Source organism: Canis lupus, chromosome 5 (genome assembly GCF_011100685.1).
Source record: "Canis lupus familiaris isolate Mischka breed German Shepherd chromosome 5, alternate assembly UU_Cfam_GSD_1.0, whole genome shotgun sequence".
NCBI lineage: Eukaryota > Metazoa > Chordata > Mammalia > Carnivora > Canidae > Canis > Canis lupus.
In genome coordinates, this window is record NC_049226.1 from 53,679,087 (window position 1) to 53,697,735 (window position 18,649).

Consider the following 18,649-nt stretch of genomic DNA (forward strand, 5'->3'; position numbering starts at 1 on the left):
TCTGAGTATCTGTAATGAAGGGGGATCCAGATGATTAAAGCCTACAGAAACTCATGAGCTGTAAAAGTAAGTTGTAAAAGAGAGAATGGTTCATTATAGATTTTACTACTCCGACTTCCATGGAGGATGTAGGGGCTGCATCCAGGCCACCAACTGTGTGCAGGATTTTACTATTGGGTAAGTCTCGGATTGTCCCACTACGGCCAAGAACAGGTTCTTAGAATTCAGAAGCAATGCTGCAGCTCTCTTATGCCTAGACAATGCTATGGGAGATTGTCAGTGCCACTTGAAGTTGGTAGATACCAGATGGAGATGTTATATATTTTACCTCTGTCCCTTTCGTCTGTGCTATTTGGTTCCCTACCCAGAACACCATCCTCAACTCACCTGCATGCTAGACTCTTGCACTTACTAATGACAGGCAGCATATTAGTGCTCCATAAAGAGCATGGGTATAGAAATCAGACTGACCTGGGTTTGAATTCTGACCCTGCCATCTGCCAGCTGTGTGGGCAAGTGACTAACCCAATCCCGTTCTTTCTTTTCTTTTCTTTTCTTTTCTTTTCTTTTCTTTTCTTTTCTTTTCTTTTCTTTTCTTTTCTTTTCTTTTCTTTTTTTTAAGTGCCCAGTGGTGATACACTTATAAAAGAGATTTTGTGAAGATTAAAGGAGATAGTGCACATTGTAAAGCTAAATAATGATAGCAACTTCTACTTATTCTTTGAGTCTCAGCTCAAGCTCTCTTTCTTCCTTGTTTCATATCCCTGCTGCTTCTTGTCCAGCTCCCCATGTGGCTACTTACCACACTGTATTGTGATGGTCCCAGTTTTACAATGCAGGCCTTATTCTCAGGAGCTTAGGGTATTTGGATACCAACCACCTTGTTCTATGATTTTGACCCATCTTCCCTGCTGCGTACCCCCTCCCCCCCCGCCAGATCCTTCTCATGACTTATTTCTCCATTTATAAAATGAGGCTATTGGGCTCTTCCCTGTGATCTCATGTACTTTCAGGCCTTCTAAAAACTAAAACCAAATTACAATGGGATGCCTACTATCCTCCTTCCCAAATCTCCAAAATATCTTTCCTTCTGGAATATTTATTGTTTATACACCACTGAGCCTGGGTTGGCCATTTCTCAAAAGAGCTGCACAAAGTGAATTCTCCAACTGGGGGAAACAAACGGCCGATTGAAAGGGATTTCACGCCTGAATGCTCTCATTCTGCTCATGCCTGGACATCATGGCTGCTACCTTTCTGTACATTATCAAGGGAGCTGGGGTTTGTCACTTGCACCAGACCCTGGCCTCTCCCAGAGAACCTCCAGAGAAGGCCTCAACGGTTACCGTAGAAACGTCTTCCTTCCTGGATGCAGACCCATGAAGGCTCAGGCAGCCAGGACCCAAGAGGGGCCTTGTTTAAACAGGAAAGAGCAGACAGTTTAATGGGTAGCTTTGCAGCTCTGATTCCTACACAGTTTACAGTAGTTGGAGTAATAAAATTCATAATGAATGTTTCTTTATTTTACAGCTAACTTTTTGTGTTTGTTTTTTTGTTGTTTTTTCTTTTTTTTTGTTTGTCTTTCCTTTTTCTCAAAGACTAGCTGATGGTAGGCAGGGAGAGTTTTCAATTTTCTTTCAATTTTATTTACTGGGGAAATAATATTGAAAAATACAGTGTTGTATGTACATTTATCTCATTTGTTCTTTGTGATATTTATGTGAAATATGTAATTATTATGTTAGTCACCCATGCAGGGACACATAGCTGTTTGTGAGAAGTGGAACTTTCAAGTGCATAACCGCAAAAATCCCCATTCTGGTTTCATTAATAAATTATGAATTAAATATGGAATTTCCCACAGGTTAATAGCATTTGTAATTTGATCCACAAAGAAGTGTAACCTCTAGCTTGCAGGTGTATTGATGAGTCACTAATTCAAGGAAATAGTCAAAGAAGCCAATTATTAAACTCTTTGGGCAATCTTTGTTCTTGGCTGCCTTTGGAGACTTAAGACCTCACAATTTGTCAAGAAGCACAGACCACATGGTTGAAATTTTCTTTACTTCTAGAGTAGTCACTAAACACCTCTTGTATATCAAATGTTTTACCCATGCTCTCTTATTTTATGCTAGTAATAACCCTGTTGGGTAGATCCTACTAATCCCCATTTTACTGATACAGTAAAGAGTCTCAGAAAGGTAAAATAATTTGTTCATGAATCAAATTCACTTCTATCTGATTACCAAGCTCTGTACTTTGCTGACATTTCATGTTGTGTCTTCCCAGAGGAAATTGTCTCTTTTAAAGAAAAAGATTTTATTTATTCATGAGAGACAGAGAGAGAGGTGGAGACACAGGCAGAGGGAGAAGCAGGCTCCATGCAGGGAGCTCAACGTGGGACTCGATCCTGGGTCTCCAGGATCACATCCTGGGCTGAAGGCACAGCTAAACCGCTGGGCCACCGGGGCTGCCCCCAGAGGAAATTCTAATGAAAAGAAGTGAGGATATATTGTCTCAAGATAGATGGCACCTCTCTAAATCTCAGAGGCAGGTAATCTATTAAAAATTAGGCCTGTAGTTTAGAAAACAGTATGGAAATTTCTCAAAAAGTTAAAAGAGAGCTACCTTATAACCTAACTGTGTGCTAGGTATTTACCCCTAAGATACAAATGTAGTGTGATATGAAGGGGCATCTGCAGCAATGTCCACAATAGTCAAACTTTGGAAAAAGCCCAGATGTCCATCAACAGATGAATGGATAAAGAGGATGTAGTGTGTGTGTATATATATATAGTAGTGTGTATATGTGTGTGTGTGTATATATATACACACACACACACATACACTATGGATGTAGGATGTAGTGTGTATATATATATACACACATATATAAATATATATATGTGTGTATATATATACACAATATACACACTACTATATACATATATATGTACACATATATACATATATAGTATATACTATGGAATATTACTCAGCCATCAGAAAGGATGAATACTTACCATTTACATTGACATGGATGGAACTGGAAGGTATTATGCTGAGCTAAATAAGTCAGTCAGAGAAAGGTAATTATCATATGGTTTCACTCCTATTTGGAATATAAGAAGCAGTGAAGAGGATCATAGGGGAAGAGAGGGAAAACTGAATGGGAAGAAATCAGAGAGAGAGACAAACCATAAGAGACTCTTAACTATAGGAAACAAAATCGGTTGCTGGAGGGGAGGTGGCTAGGGGGGATGGGGTAATTGGGTGATGGGCATTAAGGAGGACATGTGAGAAGATGAGCACTGGCTATTATATGCAACTGATGAATTACTGAACTCTACATCTGAAACTAATAATGTAGTATATGTTGGCTAATTGACTTTAAATTTAAAAAATTGGACCTGAGCTATAAGAAGCATTTCTGGCAATTCTTAAGAGGAATGGAATACTGGAGTTATCCAGTGGACAATTTGGAGACTGAATTCTCTTACATTCATGGAGCGGGAAAGCAGCAACCTTCTGAAAGGCAGCTATTACCCTGGAGGGTTCTGGGGAAGAACAGACAGATGTGGAGAGTTATGAAGTGTGAGAACTGCCCCAAGACAGTAGGGCAGATCCTTTTAAAAGCCAGTGGAGAGTTTTATCAGGCCAAGGAGAGCTTTAATTGATGGAGTCTCTTTCATATGCAGGACAGTCACTGTCCTTTACTGTGCTTAGTAAACCAAGAGCAAGAAAATTATTGTGTGTGTATGTGTGTGTGTCTGAAGAGAGGCTGAGTAGAGGTTTGGAGGCAGGGTAGCTGGAAAGGACTTGCTGATATATTCCACATATCCAGAACCCCCCAGTGAATGCTCATCAGTGGCATTATTAAATGAATAAATAAGTGAATGGACTAATAATGAATAAGCAGGAGGGGAGGTGGCTAGGGGGGATGGGGTAATTGGGTGATGGGCATTAGAATTATGACAGATCCAAAGCTTCGGGGACACCAAAAGCTCCTGGTCAGAGGGCAGTCTCCAAGTGAGGCTTCTTAGCAATCTTTCAAGCTCCCTGTGGTGTGCCAAGTCTCCATGCCTTAATATAAGCCTTGTCTTCTGTTGGGGATGCCCTCTCTGATCCTCCTCTGCAGACCTTCATCACATGGCACATGCTTCTTTTCCTTCTAGAATCTGCCTATTTTCCTACTTTGTTGTATATACCTCCCTGAGAGCAGATCTGCATTGTGCTATTTGTTCATTTATATATCTTAATTTACTCTAAGGTGGAAACTCTTAGAAGGGAGAGACCAGAGCTTTTATGTCTTTAGTACTCTGTGTATTTTCTTTCACGCAGGAGGATTTGTAAAGGAATGGGTGAATGAATCAATGAATGGATGCATTAGACAAACCCTCTTACTTCATTCAACCTTATGGCTTAGGCTAAAACCAAAAAGGCCCTTTGATTACAGGGGAGAACATAAACGTGGGGCTCAGGGAGCTGGGTTCAGGTCTCACATTTGCCATTAGCTTACTGGCTGACTTTGGGCCATATCTGAGCTTCTCAGTGACCATGGTTATCTCCATGGAAGTGTTGGGCTAGACGATGCTTAATACCTCCTGACCCTCTGAGTTCTAGAACTTAAGGTTTTAGCAAGGGTCTCTGTAGATTAGAAGTCATCTCCCCAGCCAAGTAATTCCATTTGAGGCTGCATTTTTGAAACTGTAGTTTGTAGAATTCTGGTTCTACAAAATGTTATCTGCAAAAAGGGAATTTAGTCAGCATTTGAAAGGGTAGGGAAAATAAAGTTAAGGACATGACTTTACTGCGGGTGTTTTTGGTTCACTTGATATGAAAAAGGGCATCGGAACATCCCAAAAAAGACATACTAATTAACCTGACATATTGCGCTAATCAATACACTGTGGAATAAGTCATTGGTAGAACTCATTTTGGGAAAGTTCTATGCTGGATGTATAAGAAAGTCCCTCCAGTGCCATGGTTCTAGGTGCTCCAGGTTTTGATTCATACTTGAAATATCTTTCTAAAGGAGGTTGTTAGTAATGAAGTACTTTAGGGTTTCTGGATGTTATCAGAGGGGTTGGGGAGGCAGCGTTAGGATGCTGGGCTGGTTGGAAGGGGGATTCAACTCAACTGTTCTTTTCTGTAGTGATCTAATCAATGGAGAGGGGGATCAGGATTTGATATTTTGACCCTAGAAACTGTTTGTTTATTGGTAGAATGAGAGGAGCTAGGAATATGGGAAGGCAGTGGGAAAGGAAGATAATAGCTATTAAACAGCCATTGCTTCTTGCACTTCACTGAATCTCACAAGAAGTCCAAGATGCAACAGGTGTTGCTCTACTTACCATTTTACAGCTGAGGTAACTAAGGCACACTGAGGTTCAAAAACACACCCGAGATCACACAGAGCAAGTGGCAGACCTACAATTCGAACCTGGGTCTTTGGGGCTCTGTGGTTTAATTCTTCCCATGCAACATGGCTGCCATTAACAGAGCACCTGTTTTTTTTTTGTATTGTGTTGTGTTGGTCGTGATTTTGTCGGTCATTGCTTACCTGGCCTACAGACAACAGCTATGAACCTCATTATTTCTCATATGTAAAATGTGAATGACACTTTTATTTCATGGAAGTTGTTGGGAGGATAAAATGAACACATTTTCTTCTTTATGCTTTTCTTTTCCACTTGGTACTAAAAAAAAGTTGAATATGTCATTTGTTTTTATGTAACAGTGTCAGTCCTAAGCAAGTTAATGTTTAAGTAATTTATAGTTCCCATGACTTCTCATGAATATTGGGAGAATATGCACACATTGCAGGTTTTATTGAAATGCATAAGTCAACGAGATGGTAATCAAATGTAAAAATCACCCTGCTCCATATTTGAATAGGTTATAAGCATAAGTAACAAACCTTGTCTTTTTATTTGTGTTATAAATAAAATTTATGAGAAAAAAATAACTCAGAGGGACCAATACTGTATATATTCATTTTTAGCTGTCCCTACTGGTAAAGATTGTGAATGGGAGAAATTCCTGACTGTAGTATTCATGATGTGCATAGTCTTGTGATTACTTCAGGTGAAATAACTCTTGTATTTCCTGAGTAAAACTCTCAGAAATCCAATTGACTTAACACTTTCTTGTTTTGCTTTTAGTGGGGCAGGCTTGGTGGCAGGGGTACACCTGACCTGGGAGCGAAGGCAGTTTGGGGTTTTAGAGTTCTGCCTTTTAGTGGAAGTGAAGAAGCTGATGGAAAGAGAATTGAAGTGAAGACCTTTTATGTACTGTCAGATGGTATCATTATTAGTGTTTATCATTGTTTAGGGGCAGAAGTAAGTACGGTAGGCTGGGTATCAGGGCCAGACTTGAATCTCATTTCACTTTCTTTTGTTCTTTGTGTCATTACAGGAGTGTCACCTCCTTTATGGAGGCCTCTACTAGTTGTCCTCCTATTTTCCCCATCTTCAGGAGGATTTTGTATTTCAATTATGGATGTTTTTTAGATTAAAAAATTTTTTAATTTATTCATGAGAGACCCACAGATAGAGTCAGGGACCTAGGCAGAGAGAGAAGCAGGCTCCAATTATGGATTGTCTCCACAACCACAGCAGATCTTTCTCATTCAGACACAGACATCTTGTGGGCAAGGGTCACCATGCCTGATTTCTCTCTGCTCCCAGGGTGTGGCCGTCCCATACTAGTCTATGGTAATAATGTTGGAAATAGTAACAAGTAGCCTTTCCTGAGTGGTAAACAATGTCAGGCAGCTTCTAAGTATGTACCATGGATTAACTCATTTGGTCCTCGGCATGCCTCTATGAAGCAGATGGTAATATAACTTCCATTTTATGGACAAAAAACCCAAGATAACAGACCACTGGGTAACACAACCAAGAGAGCCCAGAAGGTAGAAGTAAGGATTCAGACCTAGGCAGAATAGCTCCAGAGCTCATGTTCTTACTGACTTTATAGTACTGTTTGTTGTAGGTTGGGTGTTCTGAAAGCAGATGTGGAGATACAGTTTAGGATGTGGGATGTCTCTTAGAGATCAACACCTGTGAGGAAGCAGGACTGGTCAGAGGGAACAGTCTAACTGGGTGGGCCCCTATGAAGAGGGCTGGAAGGGTATTGCTCATGAGAGTTGATTTGACCTGTGCTGACACGGCTGGAATTTAGATCCTCACTTTGCCTGGTCTCTGGACATAGACTGCCTAGGGAAGGCTGTGACCATGGGCAAAGCAGCTCCTTCCCACTAATGCAGACTTTGATGTTGCTGGCAGCTGGAGGCTGTGTTTTCATCATATCCTCTGCAGCTGGATAGAAAGTCTCTGCTTTCTGGATGGCTCGTATCCATGTCAACCATATATAATAGATGGCCTCTCAGAGAAAAGATAACAAACATTTGCTAAATTAACAGAATTTTTATTAATTATAATAACTATAATAATAGTTATAACTTATTAAGCAGTAATTATGTACCATATAAAGATGCCTATAATTTATTGAGTCATTAATCATCATTAGAATACACTGAAGTTAAAAATATATTACATAACCCTATTTTACTAATGATGTAATAGAGATCTACTGACAGTAACTAACTTGTCCAGAGTTATGTAATTAGAAAGTGGGAGAGCTGGAAGTCTCTCTCAGGCCCTTCTGACACTGGAGTTCATACTCATAACCTCTACATTAGTGTCTGTATCTTCCCTGCTTGACTGCTGTGAGCTTTCTATAGCAGAGACTATGTCTTTTTCAATTTTGTGGCTCTCAGCACCTAGCAATGCCTGACAAATGCTACATACTGAACATATATTTGTTGAATGAATGATAAATTGGTCTTCTATTAAAAGAACCATGGTTTTGAGAGAAACTAGCAAACTCATTTATAATTTGATGACTTTGATTAGAAGCAACTGAGCATTTAATAAAGCATATTAAAGTCATAAATCTTTGTTTATTTCACAAGTCTTGTCCAAGCTAAGAATTGTGAGCAGAAACAACAGGAAGGACACACACATTTTGTGTGCACAAGTGGCCCCTACATTGGCTGAATCTGTCAGGATAAGTGAGAGGCCATAGGCTGTTGGGGCCAGAGCATTGCCTACAATGAGGAGGTTGAAGTGTGGGTATCTATCTCATGTGCACTTTGTCACTGACAAGTTGTTTCATCCTGTTATCTCTGAAATGAGGAAATTGAGAAGATGCTCTTTGAGTTTCATTTAATACTCATATGCTCAGATTCTATAAAAATGATATGGAAGTGAAAACTGACACTCTGAAGGAACAAAAAGCAGAACCAGAACTGGTGGGTGGAGATTCAATAGGAAGATTTTAGCTGAACATGAAAAAGGATATTCTGAAGAATGCCCTTGTGGGGAAGGCATTCCTCCCCCCACAAAGTGTTGGAGCAGAAGCTGCTCTAGGTCAGGAGTACTCTGGCTGCACTCTCTGTGTTGGGCCAAAGTCTGAGTCCAATGACTACAAAGGCCAAATGAATCTGGGAGCCTGGGCATAGAAAAGACAAGGATTAAATCCCAGGTATTCCCAAAGTGCCAGAGAGTTAGAGTAATAAATTGTACTGAATGATGCTTGGGATAATAGTAGCTGCTCAGAGAATACTTGCTGTTTAATGATCAGTGCTTAAAATTGGGTTGAATATAACTGATATATAGAAGCCGTGGATAGTTTGAGGTTAAAATGAGATCGTCTGTGTGAAGGTGTTTTGCCCTTATAGTTTGGGTTCTCTAGAAAACAGAACCTGACACAAGCACTTGGGTGCGGATAATAGGTTGCATGTTCAGTGATTTGAAAAGAGTGAATAAAAATTGCTGAGAACATGTAATAAGTCTCAGGTAAATGGTAGCCACAGCAACTCTTCCTACTGAAGAGTGAGGATTTTCCTAAGGATAAAGGCCTCTAGGCAGAGGGAAGAGTGTTTTAAAAAGGCTCAATGTGACAGATCTGGATAATCTCTAGGGAGGGAATATGTTTTTATTTGCAGGTTGGGAATAGGGAATTGAACGAGGCCGGCAAGGCAGGCAAGCGTCCTGTCATGAAGGCCATGTGAGCCAGACCGCGGGAGTTAGGACAAATTCAAATATATTGAACTAGTGCAGAGCATCCCTAAAACTACATACAGAAAGTAACAAAATTGAAGTCAATTAAAAACCAAGACAGTAAAAAGACTTAAGTTCAAATGATGGAGTGCCCATGAAGAGTAGAAACCAGGCATGAAGAACAGTCAAGCCTGACTGACTTGTTTTTTTTTTTTTTTTACACAAAATGTAGGATAAGCTGATTTGAAAAGAGTTATGCCTTTTCTTTTTTTTTTTTTTTCTTTTTTCTTTCCTTCTCCCACCCCACCCCTTTGCTCTTTTTCTTCCTTCTTTCCTCCCTTTCTTCTCTGGGTCCCTGTCTGTCTGTCTTTCTCATTTTCTTTTTTTTTTGCCCCAACAACACCAAACACGTTTGAAAGGAGCCACACTTACAGATTTTAATGTGACTATTCACTTACTGTTGGATACTCTTGGCCAGTAAACACATTTGCAGTTTATATGAGAGAAACACTTGTCATCAAAGCTGAAGTTCAAATGCAATTTGATGTGCACGCAGGCATACTAATATAAACATCTTGAAAAGCTCTTAAATGATTTTTGGGGATTATCATATTTGAATTTGCAACTCACTGCCATTTATACTATTGACAAAAAAAGGCCCAAGCCCAATGCTGAAATACTGAATTCCTTATAGCAGCTTGAAGGCTGCATGTTGGTTCAGCCTTCTGTGCTTTTGCATCTTGCCATCCCTTTGGATTGCTGGCTTACCAGCCTGCACCAGTCTCCCCTCACTGCCCTCCTGCTCACTCCCATCTAGATACCAGCTGCATCATATTTTGTCCAGTTCATAGCCCCATAGTGCCTGCATGTAATTTAGCATTGCCCTTAGGGCACAGCATCTCAGTCTTTAATATGCATAGAAATACCCCCTAGAACCTTGTGAAAATGCCAATTCTGATTAATAGGTTGAAGGTGGGACCAAGATTCTGTGTTTTCAATAATCATGACACCACTGCTGCCACTGGCTCATGGACCACACTTGGAGTCGCAAGATCTTAGCCCATCCTATTGCAATCAGCCATGCGTTTGTCTTTCTTGGCTCTTAAGACCAGGGAATTTTTGTTTTGTGATTGCCAGTGTCTAGGAGGAGTCTGGCACAGGATAAGATACTCAGTAAACTCCTGGTGAAAATATGTGAAAGCATTACGTCATTAGTTCATTATCACAACCTGAATTACTTGTGCCACTATCAGCCTTTTTTTAAGAAGGAGTTGAAGACTCAGATTAAATCAGGAACGAAAACATTTCCAGATAGGGAATGATGGAACTAGAACCCTGAAGATACCCTACTAACTCTGCATCTTGTGTTCTTTTCACTCCGCCATTTGCCTTCTAAAACCCTGACTGCAATGCAAGTGGGGCCCGAGGAGTAGAGAGACTTTTTTTTTTTAAATTAATAAAATGCAACTATTCCTAGTGCTGTGTTTAGGAGATTGGAACTTTACAATCTTCGCCTTAGAGAATACAGACAATATAAAGTTGCAGGAAATCCTTGGTCTTGAGAGATTTGGACCACACTCCAAACTTTGACGTTCTAAACCATTCTCACAGCTGAACAAATATGACATATATAATTGTCAAGCCCACCACTGATATTATGAATTAATTCTTGGGATTTATGGTGTTTTGCACTCTCTTTTCAAAGCACCTTACAACCGTTAATTATTTAAGCCGCTTTACATCCCTCAGAGGAAGGACAGGGATATTATTCTGCCCTGAGCCTGGGGGAAGGTGGAGGTTGACAGAGGTTGCCAGAGTCCAGGGGAAGGGAGATCATGTTGCACCTGAGTGAACTCCGAGGATTTTATTGTGGAGGAAGTCCTGCTGGTGAGACAGCATAGGGGCTTCCCTTTTGGGTTTTTGAGTCAGAAGAAGTGTGCAAAGGCCATTTTAATACCCCTAATAAGATAGTAGCTCTCATTTATTGAATGCTTACTATGTAGCATGTAGTGTGCTGTGTCCTATCTATTTTTTTATTTAATTGCATAAAAGAAATGTGAGTTGGATGATGATAATGACGAAAATAGCACCCACATTTTTTGAGAACTCACGCCATACACACACTTCACATGTCTTCCCTCTCTCTGTCCTTATGGCAACCTCATAAAGCATATATTGTTACTTCTGCATATCACAAGGAAATTAAATAGTCTACGCCATGTACTTGATATGTGATACAACTGGGATTTGAATCCAGGGTTTATCTGTCTCCAGCAGCTGGGCTCACGCTATTTGGTTCTATTGGCAAATCATTGACCCTCTGAAGTTTCTCATCTGTTAAATGTGAATAATAATACCTACCTTATAGATTCCCATGAAGATTCAACAAAAAAATGCATAGAAAGTGTCTAGTTCTGTGCTCAGTATGTAGAGGTGCTCAGTATAAGCTATTTTTTTTTTTTCCTTTCTCTTCTCGTTTGCACCAGATTCTTCCTCCTGGGACTGTCTCTCAATAAATAACACCACCATCTTCTCAAATGCTAAGGAAAATCTTAGAGGTCTTTCAAAAAATTTCTTCCCCTTGTCGCCCTCATTTAACCAACTGCCAGTCATGGTCAGTAGATTATGTCAGGAATGGAAACTTTTCATCCAGCATCCTCCAATGGCCCCATTTTGGTTTCAAGCCCCTCCTGCTTATGAAGCTAATTCTCAGTGACCTAGGACTCTAGGAATTCCTGTCACTTATTTTCTACAACTTGCCTGCAGTGCAAGTGCTGCTAACCTCTTGTGTCAGGTTCTCAGAATTTTATTGAGGAGTCATTCTCTATACTTCCTCAAATGAAGGAAAAAACAAGAGCACCCACTTGAAATGCACTATTCTAAGTGTGTGTCTCTCATTTTTGAGGCTCTTAACTTTTCAGGACTGGATTCAACATCCCTGGCAACAAGCAGACATTGGGTAATAAATTGAATCAAGTTCTCTTGCCTCTACCCTCCAAGTGGAATTAAGGTAAACGATTAATTTTGTGAGACAAGCTCTCTGACATCCAGGTGCAGTAAGTCATTTTGGGACAATAGAAGCCAATAAGTAATAAACACCACCAACAATGGACTTTAGTATTAATTCTTATTCTCTTACCAGTAACAAAGTACCTTTGGGGCTTCCAGGAGACCACAGAAGGGGGAATTTTGTCTAATAGTCACTGCTACATATTGTCCACACTTCTAAAACTTGCTTTGATTGCCATGGGACGTTGGCTCTGTTGCCAGTCTTTAGTTTCTATTCTCTGGGCCATGAAAACCACTCTCTCTCTAATGTCTCCACCTGACAGATTGAGCTGCACCAGGTTCTCCATCAGCTGATACGTCTGGTGGCCATACATAAGACTCAGGACTGGGGACTGGTTAGAACTTTGATCCCCAAATGCCGAAGTGTTCCAGTTGGATTATCTCCACAAGAGGTCTGGTTGAATAATAGATAATATCCCTTTCCCTTACTTTGACTTATAAAAAAGAATTTGAAGAATCTAGACTCTTTATCTCTATTCAGGATATTTTTCAGTTTAAAATATTTCCATTCCTATGTCTTCATCATATAATAGTAATAGTTATAATATTAATGGGTAACATCTATATGGAGATAAAGACACACCAGAATTTATTCTAACTACCTTAAATGTACTAGTCTGTATAATTCTCACATCAATCCCATGAGGCATGCATGGTAGTATTATCCTGTCATTATTATTCTGATTGTGAGGTAGGCCTTGAGAGGTTAGGTGACTTATAGCTGGCCTGTATTCTAACCTAGGCACTATGACTTGAGCTTTGGAGAGCTTCACAATAATAAGTACAAAATAATAATGGCCACTTTGCACGATACTTAGAGTTCACAGTGAGTGTTCACAATCATTATCTCATTTTATCACCACAAGAATCTACTAGAGCAGACAAGCGACAGATAGGATGCCTTCACACTGGAAGGTTGTAGTATACAATAGGCGAGAGCATGTATTTTGAATTCAGAATGACATGGGTTTGAATTTTGGCTTTGGATGTTTGAGCCTCAGTTCTCCTACAAGTAAAATAGGGATTAAAATGACATTTCAGGGGCTCCCGGCTAACTCAGTTGGTAGAGCATGACTCTTGATCTTGGGGTCATGAGTTCAAGCCCCATGTTGGGTGTGGAGCCTACTTAAAATAAATTTTTTAAAATGACATTGCATAGGATTTTTGTGAGGATTAAATAAAGCCATATGAAGAAAGTGCTTCACAATGCATTGACTAACTCTTAACAGCTGTCAATGAATCTTCCTTCTTTCTTTCCTGCCTTGCTTTCTTCCTTCCTTCTTTTACTAATATTGGGCCCTGTATCTGTGTGTGTGTGTGTGTGTGTGTGTGTGTGTGTGTGTGTATTACATATAATATCCTCTTTTCTTCATCCCTAGTGCATTCAGGTAATGGTAGGGAAAATTTAGGTTTGAGCTTGGTTTGAAATGTTAGTATAGTTAGTATAGTTTAACAAGTATTTATTGAGCACTCTGAGTGGGATATTGTGGTAGGAAGGTATTGGTGATACAAAAGTGATTACATGAGATCCCTACCCTCAATAGTCCATATTCCTTGAGGAATGGAAGGGAGAGAGTTCATTCTGTGCCAAGCACTATACTTTACATGGATGATCTCATATATGATCTAATTTGACAGGTGAGGAAATGGAGGCCCTGAGAAAGAGGCTGTATGCCATTCTCTAGATCATCACTGTCTAATAGGATTTTCTAGATGATGGAGGTAATCTGTCTGTGCTGTACAGTATGATAGCCACTAGACTTTTGGTCACTGGAAATGTAGCTTGTACAACTAAGAAACCAAGTATTTGATTTTATGTTGTCTTCATCAATTTAAACTAAGTATTTGATTGTATGTTGCCTTCACTGATTTAAATAGCTCATGTAGCTAGTTGCTATCATATTTGATAGCACAGCTGCAGGAGAAGACCCAGCTAGTCAGTCAGTGGCAGACTTTGAATTTGAACTGTGGTCTGTTTGACTTCCAAGGCCGTGATTAGGCATGACTCAAGGCTCTCTCATTTTTTTACATTCATTATCTCACTCAGGGGCTAGACATGAGCCCCTCCCCTCTTCCTTGCCAGTAGAAGAGGTAACTCTGGGGGTAGAGGGTCATCTGAAGGATGCCAGCCAATAGCCCTCCTCCTCTCATAGAACTAGGATAGAGAGTGGGAGCAATCATCCTTCCATACAAAACCCCTCAGGATCAGAGGCTTTTGCCTGAGTGGAATTCATTTTGTTGCAGTAATAATTCTTACAGAAAACTGGTGTTGCTGATATAGTAAGAAGGCCAAGTAGGGCCCCATGAAGGGAGGACTCTTGAAATTCCTTAGTGAAAAAGTAGGAAAAATGCTAGTCATTATTAGGGTGAGGACTTAAAATAATAATAGGGGCCAAAGGGTTTCAGATTTTCTTGTTGCCGTGTTTAGGATTTCAAAAGCCACATCACCAACAATATGTTTGTGGCCAACTTGAATCTAAGAATCCAATGACTCAGTTCTTCCCATGGCCCAGACTGACAAAAAGGCTTTAGAATTCAAAATAAATAGTAGCATTTACTTTTGTCCTTTATTATTGCTATTATTAATAAGCCATTCAATGTGTATAAGAAAAACCAAGAAGGGTGGATATTAGAAGCAGGGAGATGGATTACTATGCAGAGAATGTTTGTGTGTGAGGCAATTATCAATATTTGTTGAATGAATAAACTAAGTCATTTTTTCCAGAAATAAAAAAGCTATTTATTGTCTCCTAATAACTAGAATTGTGGGAGTGAGCCCCCTGAGAGAGATGGGGATTATATTCTGGGCCGAAGGACCATCATATGCAAAGTCCCTGAAGTTAGAGGGAGCCTATACTTTGGAAAAATTGACACAGCAAATTAGTGTGGCTGGTGCTTAGGGAGAAAGGGCATGGGATGGGGATGAAACGTTGGGGAAAGGCCAGACTTTGCCTTGTGGTTTGGGTTACATTAAAGATTTTGGTCTTTAATTCAAGAGTAATAGGAAGAATTTGAAGGAGTTTGAGTAAAAAAGTAGCAGTGTCATGTTTGTGCTTTTTTAAGAGGTCACTGCCAATGTATGAAAAACAAATTGGAAGAGAACGGGGTGAACACAGGGAAATTATTTGTAGCGATAGTAGTGATCCAGGTTCATGGCAGGCTCAGGCTCATGGCAACTCTTCAAGCTTCAATTTCCTCATCTCAAAAATGGAAATAATGTGTATGAAAGTGCTATGCAAAGTGCTAGTTTTCTTACTTGTGACATAAAGTGTTTTACTTATTATTTGTGTGATTTTTTTATTATAGATGGGGTGAACTATGTACTAATAAGTTAATCACCAAACAGCCAATTTTCCCAGAGTACATGGTAAAATCCTGAGGCAGAGACTGAATGTATATGATTGAGTGTCTCTGGTTCGTGTAATAGTGCAGCCATCGCATGCAAATTAGTTTCAGTTTTGCCTTCTCTGTTGGTCCTTGACCTTCTTGGCCTCAGATTCATTCTCATCCTTTCCTGTTTGTCTTTATGTTGTTGGAGGGCTGGCATCTAAAGCCTGTTTCCTAGGCTTCTATACCAAGCAGCTGACTTCTGGCTGGGTTTCCCCAGTGTGATGTACTAATGATAGACTGGAGAGTGGGAAGAAGGGAAAAGCCTGGGTATTACTTCTCCCTGTGTGTCTTGTATCTCAGGCTGAGGCTTTGTTTCTTCCATAGCCTCTGGCTTACGATTCCCGCTTCTGCGTGATCTTGGCTCTTGGGCACCTTGCTTTGTTCTTTTAGTCCAAGGACGTAGCAACTTCCTGCCACTGTTAACCTTTGGAGCACCTTAGGTGTCACATGTCACTTCTCTTTCATCACCTCTGCAACCAGTTCCTTCTACCAGATTCCTTCTGTTTTATTTATGTATTTGTTTATTTATTTATTTAAGATTTTATTTATTTATTCATGAGAGAGACACAGAAAGAGAGAAGCAGAGATACAGGCAGAGGGAGAAGCAGGCTCCACGTAGGGAGCCCGATGTGGGACTCGATCCTGGGTCTCCAGTATCACACCCTGGGCTGAAAGCGGCACTAAACCGCTGAGCCACCCAGGCTGCCCGATTCCTTCTGTTTTAGACTCAGTTTTTGTTTAACTGGTTAGATCCTGAGTGATATATACTAGCATATAGGCTGAATTTTTTTAATAATCAAACAGCACTCTTTTCAAAAATGTAATCTTTTTATGTAAATAAACTTTGAAACCTTAAAACACATAATACAAAAGAAAATATCCTGTCAATAGAAACACATTTCAAAACCATAAACAAACTTAGTATGGTCTGCATTTTAATAGCAACAAAATTAATCATAACTTTTTCAACTTTATTTTTTCAGCTGACTGAGCCTCAGAGCTGAGACAAATGTTGTCACTTAGTGTTCTTTAAATAGTTTTTAGCTAGTTTTAATTTGAAGAAAGAACATTCTTCAGTAGAGACAGGGATAGGGATTACCAAAAAATAAAATAAACAAATAACATACTTTGGAAAAACTCACCATTATGTCATAGTATTACATGCTATCTTGGCAAATTTATGGATAGTTTTAATTTTTTTTCAGTTTCACTTGGTAATGGTTTGACACAAAACAGTGATATCATTGGCAATGATTCTTTTATGTTGCTTGAAAGTTTATTTGGAATCTTCTCTGTGCTCCTTCCAATAATCTGTTTTTCTAAGATAATGTTGTTAATTGATTTATTGATGCATTTACTAGTTTATTAAAAAATTTATGGGATGACTACTATATTTTCTTAAAAAGCCAACATATTTTGATACATAGCCATTCTTTAACAGACCATCTTTTCACATTATTGAAGTTGTCAACCTATTTAAAAATAATTTTTTCAGGTGAAATTCACACAAAAAAGGAACCATATCATTTTATTATTTATTTATATTTAGAGAGAGAGAGAGAGAGAGAGAGAGAATGAGCACTGAGACATGAGACAGAGGGAGAGAGAGAATCTCAAGCAGGCTCCATACTCAGCATGGAGCCTGACAAAAGGCTAGAGCTCTCACAACCCTGAGATCATGACCTGAGCCGAAATCAAGAGTCAGACACTTAACTGACTGAACCATCCAGGTGCCCCTAAAAAGGAACAAAAGGAACAAAAAAGGAACAATTCTAAAATGGACAGTTCAGTGGCATTCAGTTGAGCAACGTTGAGCAACCACCACCTCTATCTACTTCCCAAACATTTCTATCACTCTAGAGGACTCTAGCAACCACCACAATTCATTCTCTCCCCATGGATTTATTTATTCTGGATATCTTACATGAATAGAATCACATAATGTGTGACCTTTTGTGTCTGGCTCTTTCTTACAGAGCATATGTTTTCAAGGTTTGTTCATGTTTCAGCATGTATTAGGACTTCCTTTTGATAGCTGAGTAATATTCCAGTTACATATATGCCACTATTTGTTTATCCTTTTACCCTTTGGTGGACATTTGAGCTGTTTGCACCTTGTGGTTATGGTCAGTAATGCTGCCATGAACATCTACACATCTTTACTTACTTATGTACCTTTCCTAGTTCTTTTGGGTATAGACCTATGAATGGAATTGTGGACCTATTTTCAATTCTTTTTGGTCTAGAGCATAAGAGGGTTCATTTGGTAATTTTATGTTTAACTTTTTGAGCAGATGGTAAACTTGTTCACAGCAGCGGAACCATTTAATATTTCCAACAGCAATGTACAAGGGGTCCAGTTTCTCCACATCCTGCCAACACTTGTTACTTTCTATTTTTTAAAATTGCTATTCTAGCCACTATGAATACCAAAATACCCTTTGTGGTATTTTGTTTTTGTTTATTTCTGTTTTTGTTTTAAAATATGCTCCATGCCCAACGTGGCACTTGAATTCATGACCCTGAGGTCAACATTTGCACACTCCACCAACCAAATGAGGCAGCCAGGCACCCCCCCCTTATTGTGATTTTAATTTGCATTTCCCTATTGACTCATGATGTTGACCATCATCTCACATGCTTATTGGCTAATGTATATATTTTCTCTGATGAAGTGTCTATTCAAATCTTTTGCCCCTTTTAAGTTGTGTGTGTGTGTGTGTGTCTTTTTGTTAAGTTATGGAAGTTCTTTAAATATTCTGGATACTAGGCTTTTATCAGATATACAATTTGCACATATTTTCTGCCCTGTAGATAGTTTATTTACTTTCTTGATAAAGAACGCCCTTGTGTACACAAATGCTTTTCATTTTGACAAGGCCCAATTTATTGTTTCTTTGGTTGCTCACACTTTTTGTGTCAGATCTGACAATCCATTGCCAAATTCAATGTCATGAAGATTATTATTATTTTTAAAGATTTTATTTATTAATTAATATTAATGAGATACACGGGGGTCGGGGGGTGGGCAGAGACACAGACAGAGAAGCAGGCTCCATGCAGGGAGCCTGACGTGGGATTCAATCCTGGGTCTCCAGGATCATGCTCTGGGCTGAAGGCAG